Source organism: Mustela putorius, unplaced genomic scaffold, assembly GCF_011764305.1.
Source record: "Mustela putorius furo isolate JIRA1106 unplaced genomic scaffold, ASM1176430v1.1 tig00000083_pilon_pilon_pilon, whole genome shotgun sequence".
In the NCBI taxonomy this organism is placed as follows: domain Eukaryota; kingdom Metazoa; phylum Chordata; class Mammalia; order Carnivora; family Mustelidae; genus Mustela; species Mustela putorius.
The window spans coordinates 37,103,659-37,115,481 of NW_025421273.1; the positions used below are offsets into that span (position 1 = coordinate 37,103,659).

Genomic DNA, 11,823 nt, shown 5'->3' on the forward strand with positions numbered 1-11,823 from the left:
AAGAAAAAATATTCATAACCCACACTGTGCCATCTCAAGTGACTGCACCAAGATAAAATTACAATGATTTTCAGTCGTTCCAAATGGACAGAATACCCTTCCTTATGATATCATGTCTTATAAGATAGATAATTGGCTTGCTACCAATATACCCAGATGTGACTGTGGAAGAGACAGGAAAAAAATAATAATATTTATATATTCCTTGGGTTGACCCTGTTTACACAGATGCATTACTATTAGAAAAGGTTGGTTTGGGACATTGGAATGAATTTACTTAATGGGTCTGTATGTAATTGGGTTGGAGGAAATTTTTAATTTCTACAAAAATTATTAGAATTCTATCTTATTCTCTTTTGTTAATTTTCACATGTTAACAAAGCCAAAATTTTGGTCTAGCAGACAAGATCATAAATCCTAACAAAACTCAATTTTTTCCTTTTTTTTTTTTAAGTTTGAGAGCCTCATGTTCTCTCATGCTGCTTTCAATATAACTCAAAAAAAAAAAAAAAAAGGAGCTAAATGGGGCAGTAAGACCAGACTTCTTATTTTATTTTATTTATCTTATTTTTAATTAAAAAATTAAAGATTGTATTTATTTATTTGAGAGAGAGAGAGAGCATGAGTGGGGCAGGGGGAGGTAGCTGCAGAGAGAGACTGAGAAGTATACTCCCTAATGAGCAGGAAGCCTGATATGAGGCTCGATCCCAGGATCCTGACTGAGATCATGACCAGAGACAAAGGCAGATACATGTGCAAAATCCCTTTTTTCTGGGAAACAATACTTTACAAGAGATGTTTGAAAAAGTACGGGGAAATAAACTTTAATTGGAGATACAAAAATTTAATTGACTTTTGTCAAGCTACAGGGATCCAAATGATGGGAATCCCAGCCCATTTAGGTTGTGAACCACAGAGTATTCTTCTCTGTAATATTTTATTTTCTTCCATGTCTACTAACTCCAGTCCAAGTTCACTGATCTCTTTTTAGATACTGCAAAACATGGCAAAGAATACCAAACAAGTGCCCAATATTCTACATTTATTATATCATTTCTAACATATAGAAGTGTGTTATCAAGGCTGGTTCTGTGAACGAACATAGTTATGCTAAAGTGTGTTTTGTTCTCCAATAAATTAAATGCATGATTATCACACAATTATAAAATACTTGTGTTAAGAATTTTTATTCAAAAATTAATAAGAGAAGCAGATATTAAAACTAGTTACATGGTAATTTGGGATATAAGCAGAGTTGTGCAGCAGAAGTGCTCTGGGCCCATAATTTGGGTTATAGAATTTATGTTTCCTAATGAAACATCATTAACTTGCATTATTTTTAACAAGAATCTTGTGCATTACCATCAGTTTTCTACATTATAATCTCTTGCTCTACAGTTTGTAAATAACTTTGTCAATAGCAAGCTAATAAACGGTGTGACTCCAATGGATTGAGATAATCTCCAGAGTTTCTGCTGCATAATGCCCAGGACTCCATTGAAAGGACACCTAAGAATTTATTTTGCCCAAAAATTTGATCATTTTTTTCACTGTCCTTACCTATTTGACAAACCTAGTCCTTTTGCTTCACCTTTCAGTCTACGGACAACCCTGTATCTGACTGACTTGTTAATTCTGGGAATGTTTTGCAGATTAATTTGCTTGCGAGAGATGGTTCCTCTAATTGATGTCTAAGAACCCTAATTAGTTAAGAAAACTGTTTTTAACATTTTCATTGCTATTTATTATTATTATTATTATTGCTAATATCTCTATTATAAATAATTCACAACGGCATCTTTCTGACAAAAGACAAAGAGCTGGCTACTAGTAGAAAAAGTACATTTGACTCTGTCAGTGAAAATGGTAAAGGGATTTGAGAAAATAAGGCAAAGCACTGGAATTATGTGTTAAAACTTTAAAAATTATAGACACATTTACTTAATTTCTAATACTGTTGTTGCTTATAATTAAATAAGATGTTTTCCATGAACCATGCATTACAGCAAATATATTGTTTATACAGATTAAATTTTCATCAAAAGGGACGCCTGGGTGGTTCAGTTGGTTAAGCAGCTGCCTTCGGCTCAGGTCATGATCCCAGAGTCCTGGGATCGAGTGCCGCATCGGGCTCCTTGCTCGGCCGGGAGCCTGCTTCTCCCTCTGCCTCTGCCTGCCATTCTGTCTGCCTGTGCTTGCTTTCTCGCCCTCTCTCTCTGATAAATAAATAAAATCTTAAAACAAACAAATAAATAAATAAATAAATAAATAAATAAATTTTCATCAAAAAATTGTAAGTGTATTTTATTGTAAGATCATGATCAGCATTTTGCAGATGAGAAAAGTGAAATTTAGATAAGTATGTCTCTTCAAATCCCTCATACAATATCTGGCCTAAATAGAAGGATATACTATCACAATTGAGGAATATAATTGAGATTACTTAAAATGATAAACTTTTCTTTTTAGGGTTTTTTAAAAGTTTGCCACAGATTCAGATTATTTTAAAATATATATCTATTTTGTGTAAAGAGAATGCACTGAGAAGTAAAAAGAAAGTGATATATCAGTGCTACCAACTAATGGCTATAATATCATCACCTTATTTTTGAACAATGTAACAGCGTGCAATATTTAAATAAATTTAAATAAATTCCTATTTATTTTATATATTTATAAATTTAAATAAATTCTTATTTATTTATTATTAAAGAAATTCCTCTAACAAACAGTATGTTTTGAAGGTTGCTAGCAGAAAAGTGTTGTAATACATGGAAGTAATCAGAAAATATGATCTAAAATTCTGCTTTCAAGGGCGCCTGGGTGGCTCAGTGGGTTAAAATTCTGCTTTCAAGAAGCTATAACAGTAAGTACTGAGCGTTAGCTATTATATGCTATGAATGAATAACTGAAATCTACATTTGAAACTAATGGTACACTATATGTTAACTAATTGAATTTTTAAAAGTTAATAATAAATATCACTATTTTATAAAACAATATTCCCAACATGCTCTTTTGCTTTAAAATACTCACTTCGTAATGAGAGTCATTACTTTTGTCTAGCCAATTCTTACATCACTGTTTATCCCTTCCCTGCTTTATCTCTTCCCAGTATCAATAAAGGCTCACTTGGGTTACCTAGAAGCCATGAGAAAGCTTGTAATAGATCTGGCTGGTTTTCACCAGCAATTTGACCACCATGAGCACAGGGAAGTCTATTGATAAAGGTTTTATTGCAATAAATTGCAAATACATGGATGATTTTGAATTCTCTTTCTTGAGGCCTTGTTTCATGATAATAAATTTAGGGTGGCTTATTGGAATGGATGTTATTAACATATTTTCATAGTTCTAAGTACATGGAATTGTAAAATAGATTAATGAATGTGGCATTACTGACAACTGTCCTCATTTTGAAATCAAATTACAGTATACTGAGCTGAGGAGGCAAAGCAGATTTGGGATTATGAGTGAAATAATTTAAAAAAGTCTTAGGGGTATGATCAGACTATTGGGTAATTCAGTAGAAAAATGTCAACTGATTGAGATTCCGTGTTCCCTGATTTCAGAGAGAAGTTAAGATAAATAAGTAACACGAGAAGACTAGGAAGCCAAACATAAGTGATAATTTTGTGCCAGGGTGTGTATACATCTGTTTATCTTCTTGCTTTACCACTAAGGTTGCTCCTAGAGGAGAGTTTAAATATGTGTCGGAGCTAATATCTGTGTATTACAGAAGAAACCACATCCTACAGCTCTCCCTGAAACACCTCTTATGATTTCAACGTAATTTGGTTTTTGCATTTTTAGAAAGAACAAAATACTTTGCAAACTCATCTACTTTATTATTTCTACAAGTTACCACCACAAGCGAGTCAGCTGACTCCACATTTTAACACAGTGACAGTCACAGAGAAATGGAGAAATGAGTAGAGTTATCAATATATGTGCTTTTAAGAAGTATGACAGGGTAGCAACTATTTCCAGGAACCAAAACATGGGTCAGGCAGCTGTGCAGAAAAAGTGATGGAATAAATGACTCATTTCAGAGGAGTTCTACAACATATTAGTTCTATAACGTATCTTCAGCATCCATTTACCTGCTTTGATCTAAAGATAAGGATTTACAGTTAAGGTCCCATTTATGATTTGACTGGTAGGGTCTGAATCATTTTTACTATTGTTTTGACTATTACTTGAAACCTATAGTAGTACTTGAGATATGTGTTGTGTATTCTGTGAACATGTGCTATTTTTAGATTAGATAATTCCTGTCTCGAACCCCTGTTAATTTGTTTTTGTTTATTTGTTAGTGGTTTCAGTAAGTGGATATATCTGAAAAATTGCAAAGCCACTATTAAAATAAGTTATTATTATATAATTATATATGTGGAATTGCACATTCCTCCTTTGAATCCGACAGAGTTTCACCATATCCTTAACAATTTGGGAAAAACATGCTATTATTTTTCTTTATAAAATTTCTCCTGTTAGGCTGTAATGGTTGTCATCAGCAGTAACTCCTCTGAAGGCTTTGTCAAAAGAGTTGAAAAAATTGGAAAGGTGTGAATGAAGCTGTTTGCTGAATATAAAGAAAAGAGCATTGAAGTACAATTCACACTCTTACTTCTCCTTCTATGCTTTCAGATGTTTGACATTTGAAAATTTTGCTTCTAGAAGAGATGCCTTATATAATTCTTACTTTAAGGAACAAGTTGCTTTTATAATTTTTTAATTATTCTACCATTCAAGTATTTCCATTTAAATTAAATTCAATATCATTTAAAAAATAATCAAAAGGGCAGCCAGTATTCAATTCCTGGGCTAAATAATTTTAGAAAGCTTTGTGTTATTGAACCTACAGGGTTTTTATGTAATTTTAACTCTTTCTTTCTGTGATTTTTCCCATTAGTCACGTAAGTGACTGCAATATAACAGACATTGAGGATAAAGAAGGACTGAATAGAACAATCCTTGGCCTCATGAAGTTGAGAATCTAGCAAGGGAGTCAAACAATTCAATCATTCAGAGACAATTTATTGAGTGCCTGGCCTAAGATGAGCACAACAAAACCCCAGCCCAGAGGAATGATTTTAATGGGAGAGATAGATAATAGGTAAGCCAACTTAAAAAAGAAATCGTACTGGTTTTTCTTTAATAGTGATGCATATTTGAACTAAATAAGCCCATTTTAAAAAGAGCAGTGATTGAGAAGAGGTTTTTTAACTGCGTGGTCTGAAAAGGCCTCCCTGAAAAAGTCTGTTTTGAACAGATTTCTGAATAATATCAGCTATGAAGCTGCGTAAAGATCTCAGGGATGGGTGATTTTTCCAGTCAAAAAACTGTAAAGGCTCCAAAGTCACAATACAGCTGTAAGTTTCTCTAATAAAGTAACTTCTGACAAAGAATGAGAAGAAATAACTAATCCAGGTTTGAAAGAAAAGGGACAGACTTTCTATGGAATTAATATTTAATTAAAACTCTAAAGGACAAAAATACAATAGAGCAAAATTCTGGTGACGCTGATATACCTAATGAAAGATCATAAACAAGGTGTGGGTAGCAAAGAGTGTGTGGGAATGTTGGTAAGAACAGTGGGGAAGAGTCATCCCTGAACATGTTCTTAAATGAAGCAATTCTTGTGTTGTTTTAAAGGGTAAATTGGAGTTTGCTTAAGTGATTAGAGAAGGATGCCTCAGTTTATGGAAGTTCAAAGACATAAAGATGTGATAAACTACTGCAGATATTTTCATGTATATTTGTTGTTGCTATTAGTAATGGTGATCTAAAAACTCCTATTTAAGGACAACTAAAAATCCAGACAAAATAGCTTTTAAAGTTAAAAATATCAGAATGATTATAAAAACAAGTGAGGGATTACTGGGCCAAAATACGAAATACAATGAGAGCCTAGAGATATATGCCCTGAAGCCATTTTAGCTATGAGAGCATCTGAAACTGCTAAAACACACTGAGCTGTGTTTTTAATAGACTCTTGATACTAGAGAAACAAAATTCAAAATCCAGCAGCAATCAAATTTGAAGACTTTGGTATAACCCAAATTTAAGTTGAGATCCCCAAAGCACAAGGAGAAGCAGAAATAAGACTATAGCCTACCTTGCCTTCTGTGTAAACTGAGAAAGTCAATCACTGAATTTGGAGTATGATTGTCTTGTAGAGTCTCAGATATAAGAGAAAATCCTGCCAAGGAGGACCATACCATTATTATAGCTCTTAATTATCCCTACTCAATAAGAGTTTCAAATATAATGTCTTGAACATAGCAAACTGTAACAAAGCACACTAAGAAAAACCATTAACAAGATTTGATAGACAAAATGGGATTAACTATGATATTAAAATGATCAATAAAGATTGTAAAATGGCTTGATTACTCTGCTCAAATAAATGAGAGGGGCAGCAAATTGAACAAAAAACTGAAACTAAAAATGATATTGAGAAAGATTTTATAAATGAACCAAATGGATGCTCTAGAACTTTAAAGATATGAAAGCTAATTTAAGATACCACAGGGGTGCCTGGGTGGCTCACTTAATTAAACCTCCAATTCTTTTTTCTTTTTTTTTAACACCTTAATTTTATTTTACTTCTTTTATTTTAGGTCAGGTCATGATGTCAGGGTTGTGAAATAGAGCCCAGAGTTGGGCTCTGTGCTGAGCCTGGAGCCTGCTTAAGATTCTTTTCCCTTCTTTTTCTATCCCTCCCTGCGCTCTCACTCGCTCGCTCTCTCTTGCTTGCAAATGATAGATAGATAGATAGATAGATAGATAATAGACAAAGCAAAATAAAAGCAGATTATAAAAATAAATATAAAGATTTTGAAATGAAAACAAGTTCAAAATAAAATAGAGAAGACCTACACAGCTAAAAGTTCATTCAGAAAATCTACTATTAAAGAAGTCAGTATGACACAATGTTAAGATATCAAAAGATTTGAGGATGTACTTTACAGAAAGGGTAATCCAAACGGCCACTCATATATAAAAACTGTTTATCTTTATTATGAATCTGGAATTATTAAATTAAATTAAATTAAATATAAATTAAAACCTAGAATGGCATACTATTACACACTTACCATATTGGGCAACAGTAAAAATGTCTTGCAAGAATGTGAAAGAATGACAGTGCCCATAATAAAACCATTTGAGGTAAGTTGGACAATATTTAGAAAACTTAAAAATAAAAAACAAAATTTGGTCCATTCCTAGAAATACAACATGGAACTGAATAAATATTTTCACCAGGATATGCAAACAGATGATTATAGTTATTTCATAACGTTATTCATAATAACGGCAGATCAGTAGTGGTATATTTGCACTGGCTGACTACTTTATACATTAAATATTAACTAACTTGGAGGAGGGGCTAGGTTGTTATCATAAGCAGATCTTCTATGGTGCTTATTATGTTCTATTTCAAAAAATCTTTAAGTTAAAAAAGTTTTCAAATTTATATATAGATAGATAAGTAGATAGATGATAGATAGATAGATGATAGATAGACAGGTATCCCAGAAGCTGCAATGCTAGGCTAAGACTAGGCTTTAAAGGGCTTTTCTATACTCTACTAAATACTTTAAACCATTCATTATATCATAGCTCAGTGTTCAAATCTCCATTTGTTTCCTCAGTTTCCTAATATTTATCTTAAGGTGGCCTGATCTAGACTTTTGATCACCTTTGTCTAAATATTTCTATTTTAACAAAGTCCTTTTTAACACTCAGAGACTAAAATTTAGAAAAATACTCTGATTGTTATCTCACTAGAGTGGAAAATATATAGTTACCCATTAACTAAGGATATCCATGTCTACATTAGATCCATGACATTTTTAATTCTTGGGAGCTTTTGGTTAAATGAATTTTTTAAGCTTCCTTTAAATGAAGCTTTAAGCCATCACCACATGAATAAAATTAAAGAACTAAATGAAAACAAGCCAAGTATTTACAGAGTAATAGAATGTGCAGTAGAAAGAGTACAATTCTGAAATCATAAAGCCTAAATTAGTGTGATGCATCTTTACTAGCCATGTAATCATAAACCAGTTATCTAAATGTGATAGCCTCAGTTTTTTCACCCATGAAATGGTGATGATAATACTTATTATGCAGAGTTGTTGTGTGGATGTAATGAAGCATGGAGCATGAGAGTCTCATATTCCATGCTAAAATGATAGCTATTTTTATACTTATAATAATTCTAATAATAGTAATTAAGTTGTTCAAAATGGTAATATTCATTTATATTGAGGCATTGTATTGACTATTCATAGACACATTTACCAAAATAAACTTCATTTTACTTTACCCCCTCTGAGGATATGTATTCCCTAATTCAATATGAATCTTATTATGAATAATAATTATCATAATAAATATGCTGATTTTTCTTCTATTTATTTTTAGGGAAGTATCCTTTACTGTTCAACATAAAGAAACTTAAGCAAGTCTGTCTTATCCAAAATTTGCATGCTGCTTTCTTATAAAACTAGATTATAGAGTTGTATGAAATAAATTCATGCAGTAAAGACATTTATGTTTGGAAAACTGGGTGGTCAGTTTAGTATTTCAAAAGAAGATTTTAAATTTAAACCTTAAAACTGAGCTCTTTCAGCCTTATTTATAGGCCATCCTTCATGCTTCATAAGTATTCCTTCATTGTAAACAAAGTAATAGTTTTTGTCACAGCGTATATAACTAAAATGGATTTTATATTCTATTATTTCAGAGTTAGTTGCAGTTTCTACTTCCTTACTTCCTTTTTTGAAAAATAGATTAATTCTACAAAAAGTTTTTTCGAGCTTTATTGAAAAATAATCAACATATTATAATTTGTAAATTTAAGAAATGATTTCTTATAACATTGCAAACTTTTAACATTGTGTAAATTTTGTACAATTTGATAAATCGGTATACATCTGTATTGCAATATAACCTACATAAAAATGTTAATACATCTACTATCTCATATAGTTGCCACTGTTTTTTATGCATGTATCGTAAGGAATTTTAAGATCTACTCTCTTAGCAACTTTTATGTATATAGTACAGTAGAGATAAACTTCAGAGGTCTTGTGGGTTTTGTTCCAGACCACCTCAATAAAGTGATTATCTCAATAAACTAAGTCAAATTATTATTATTATTTTTTTGTTTCCCAGTGCATATAAAAAATTATGTTTCCCAGTGCATATAAAAAATAAACACTATACTGTACTGTTCAAAAGCATTATGTCTTTAAAGAAAAACAATGTATATACCTTAACTAAACTAGTTCTGAGTTTTCAGTGGGTCACAGATCACCATAACAAATACAATAATAATGAAAAAACTTGAAATATTGCAAGAATTACCAACATGTGACAGAGAAACACAAAATGAACAAATGTTGTTAGAAAAATGGTGGCAGCAGACCTATTTTATACAAGATTGCTATAAACTTTCAACTTGTAAGAATGTGATATATGCAAAGTTTAATAAAGGGAAGCACAATAAAAAAGTATGTATATATTATTAACTATGATTATCATGCTGTACATTAGATCCCCAGAACTTTTTCATATTATAGTTGCAAGTTTGTACCCTTTGACCACCTTACTCCACCCCAGGTTCACCCCTTGTCAACTCAACTCTAAGTTTCCATTAGTTTGCTTTTTCTTCAGATTCTGTATGTAAGGGATATCATAATACATAAATTTAAAAAAATATAAAATCTTTGAAATATTTCACTTAGTATAATACCTTCAAGATCCATCCATCCATGCTGTTGTAAATGGCAGTATTTCTTAATTTTTCCTGGTTAAGTAGTATTCCATAGTATATATTTACCATACTTATTTTATTCATTCATCCATTAATGGATACTGAAGTTATTCCCATCACTTGCTTAGAGTTAATAATTTTATAATGAACATAAGAGTGCAGATATGTCTTCAAATAGTGACTTTGTTTCCTTTAGATATATACCTAGAAGTGGGATTACTGAATCATATGGTAATTTTACTTTTAATAATATGAATAATCTCCATACTGTTTTCCATACAAATTTATATCCCTATCACAGTGCATAAGTTCCCCATTTTCCCCAATATTTACCAAAATTTGTTAGTTTTAATTTTTTGGTAGTACATATTCTAATAGGTAGTAATATCTTGCTGTGTTTTTCAGAGGTAAACAACAACAACAACAGCATAATGACTTTGCCCTGAATTTTTACGTTGAGCCCTTTTTAATGCTCCTGTTGGTCATTTATATTACTTTTTTGAAAAAAAGGTCTATTGAGATCCTTTTGCTATTTTTTAAATTATATATTTTTTTTCTATTTGTATCTGTTGGTTATTAACCTCCTTTCAGATATAAGATTTGTAAGTATTTTCTTCCATTCTGTGGATTGTGTTTTCATTCTCTCTCTCTTTTTTTTTTTTTTGGCAATGCAGAAACTTTAGTTTGATGTAATACCATTTATTTATTTATTTATTTTTGCTTGTGTTTTTGGATTAGTATCCAAAAAACTATTGGCAAGACCAATATCAAGGAGAATTTTTCCTATGTTTTCCTTTAGCAAATTTAGTTTCATGCATCACATTTAAGTCTTTAATCTATTTCAAGTTAAGATTTATGAGTGATATAAGTTTCCAGTTTCATACTGTTTTATGTGACTATTCAGTTTTAAATATCATTTATTGAACAGACTATCTTTAGCCATTACATATGTTGGCCCCTGTCAAATATTAGGTGACTGTATGAAAGGATTTATTTCTGGACACTGAATTCTGTTCTACTTGTTTATTGGTCTGTTTTTATGCCAGTATAGTTTATTGTTTTGACCATGAGGGCTTTGTAGTATAGTTCAAATCAAGAAGTGTAATTTCTCTTCTTCATTCTTTCTCAGAACTGCTTTGATTATTTGTTGTCTTTTATGGGCTCATATAAATTTTAGGATTCTTTACTTACTTCTGTAAAAAAATAATATTTGAATTTTTTAAAAAGATTATTTATTTATTTATTTGACAGAGAGAGATGACAAGCAGGCAGAGAGGCAGGCAGAGAGAGAAGAGGGAGCAGGCTCCCTGCTGAGCAGAGAGCCTGATGCAGGGCTCGATCCCAGGACCCTGGGATCATGACCCAAGCCGAAGGCAGTGGCTTAACCCACTGAGCCACCCAGGTGCCTCTAACATTGGATTTTTGATAGGAATTGAATTTACAGATGGTTTTCGGTAGTATGGACATTTTAACAAGCTTAATTCTTACCATTCATAAATATGGGCTATCTTTCCATTTGTGTCTCCTTCAATTTCTTTATCAATGTCATAGTTTATGGGCTACAGATCTTTCATCTTCTTAGTTAAATCTTTTCCTAAGTATTTTATTATTTTTGATGCTATTGTGAATTAGATTGTTTTCTTTATTTTTTCAGATAGTTCATCATTAGAGTGTTAAAATGCTCCTGTCTTGTGCTTACTTTGGCAGCACATATACTAAAATTGGAATGATGCAGAGAAGATTAGCGTGATCACTGAACAAGGATGACATGAAAAACTGGGAAGCATTCCATATTTAAAAAAAACGAAACAAAACAAAATTGTTGTCTTTTATATATTGATCTTGTATTTGACAGCTTTACTAAATTTGTTTATTCAAATTTTTTTTGTGAAGTTTTTAGGATTTTTTTACATGTAAGTTCATGTTATCCAAAAAAAGAAAATTTTGCTTCTTCCTTTTTTTTTTTTTTTTTTTGGAGTCTTTTATTTTTTTGTGCTCCTTGTTTCTCTGGCTAGGATAGGACATCCAGTACT

At 31.6% G+C, this 11,823-nt stretch overlaps 1 non-coding gene across 1 annotated transcript; it reads left to right on the forward strand.

The window, feature by feature from the left end:
* Positions 1–11,481: 11,481 nt before the first annotated feature.
* Positions 11,482–11,588, forward strand: LOC123391239. Its single transcript, XR_006605868.1, has one exon. It is a non-coding gene; the product is annotated as a U6 spliceosomal RNA (small nuclear RNA).
* The last annotated feature ends 235 nt before the right edge of the window (positions 11,589–11,823 follow it).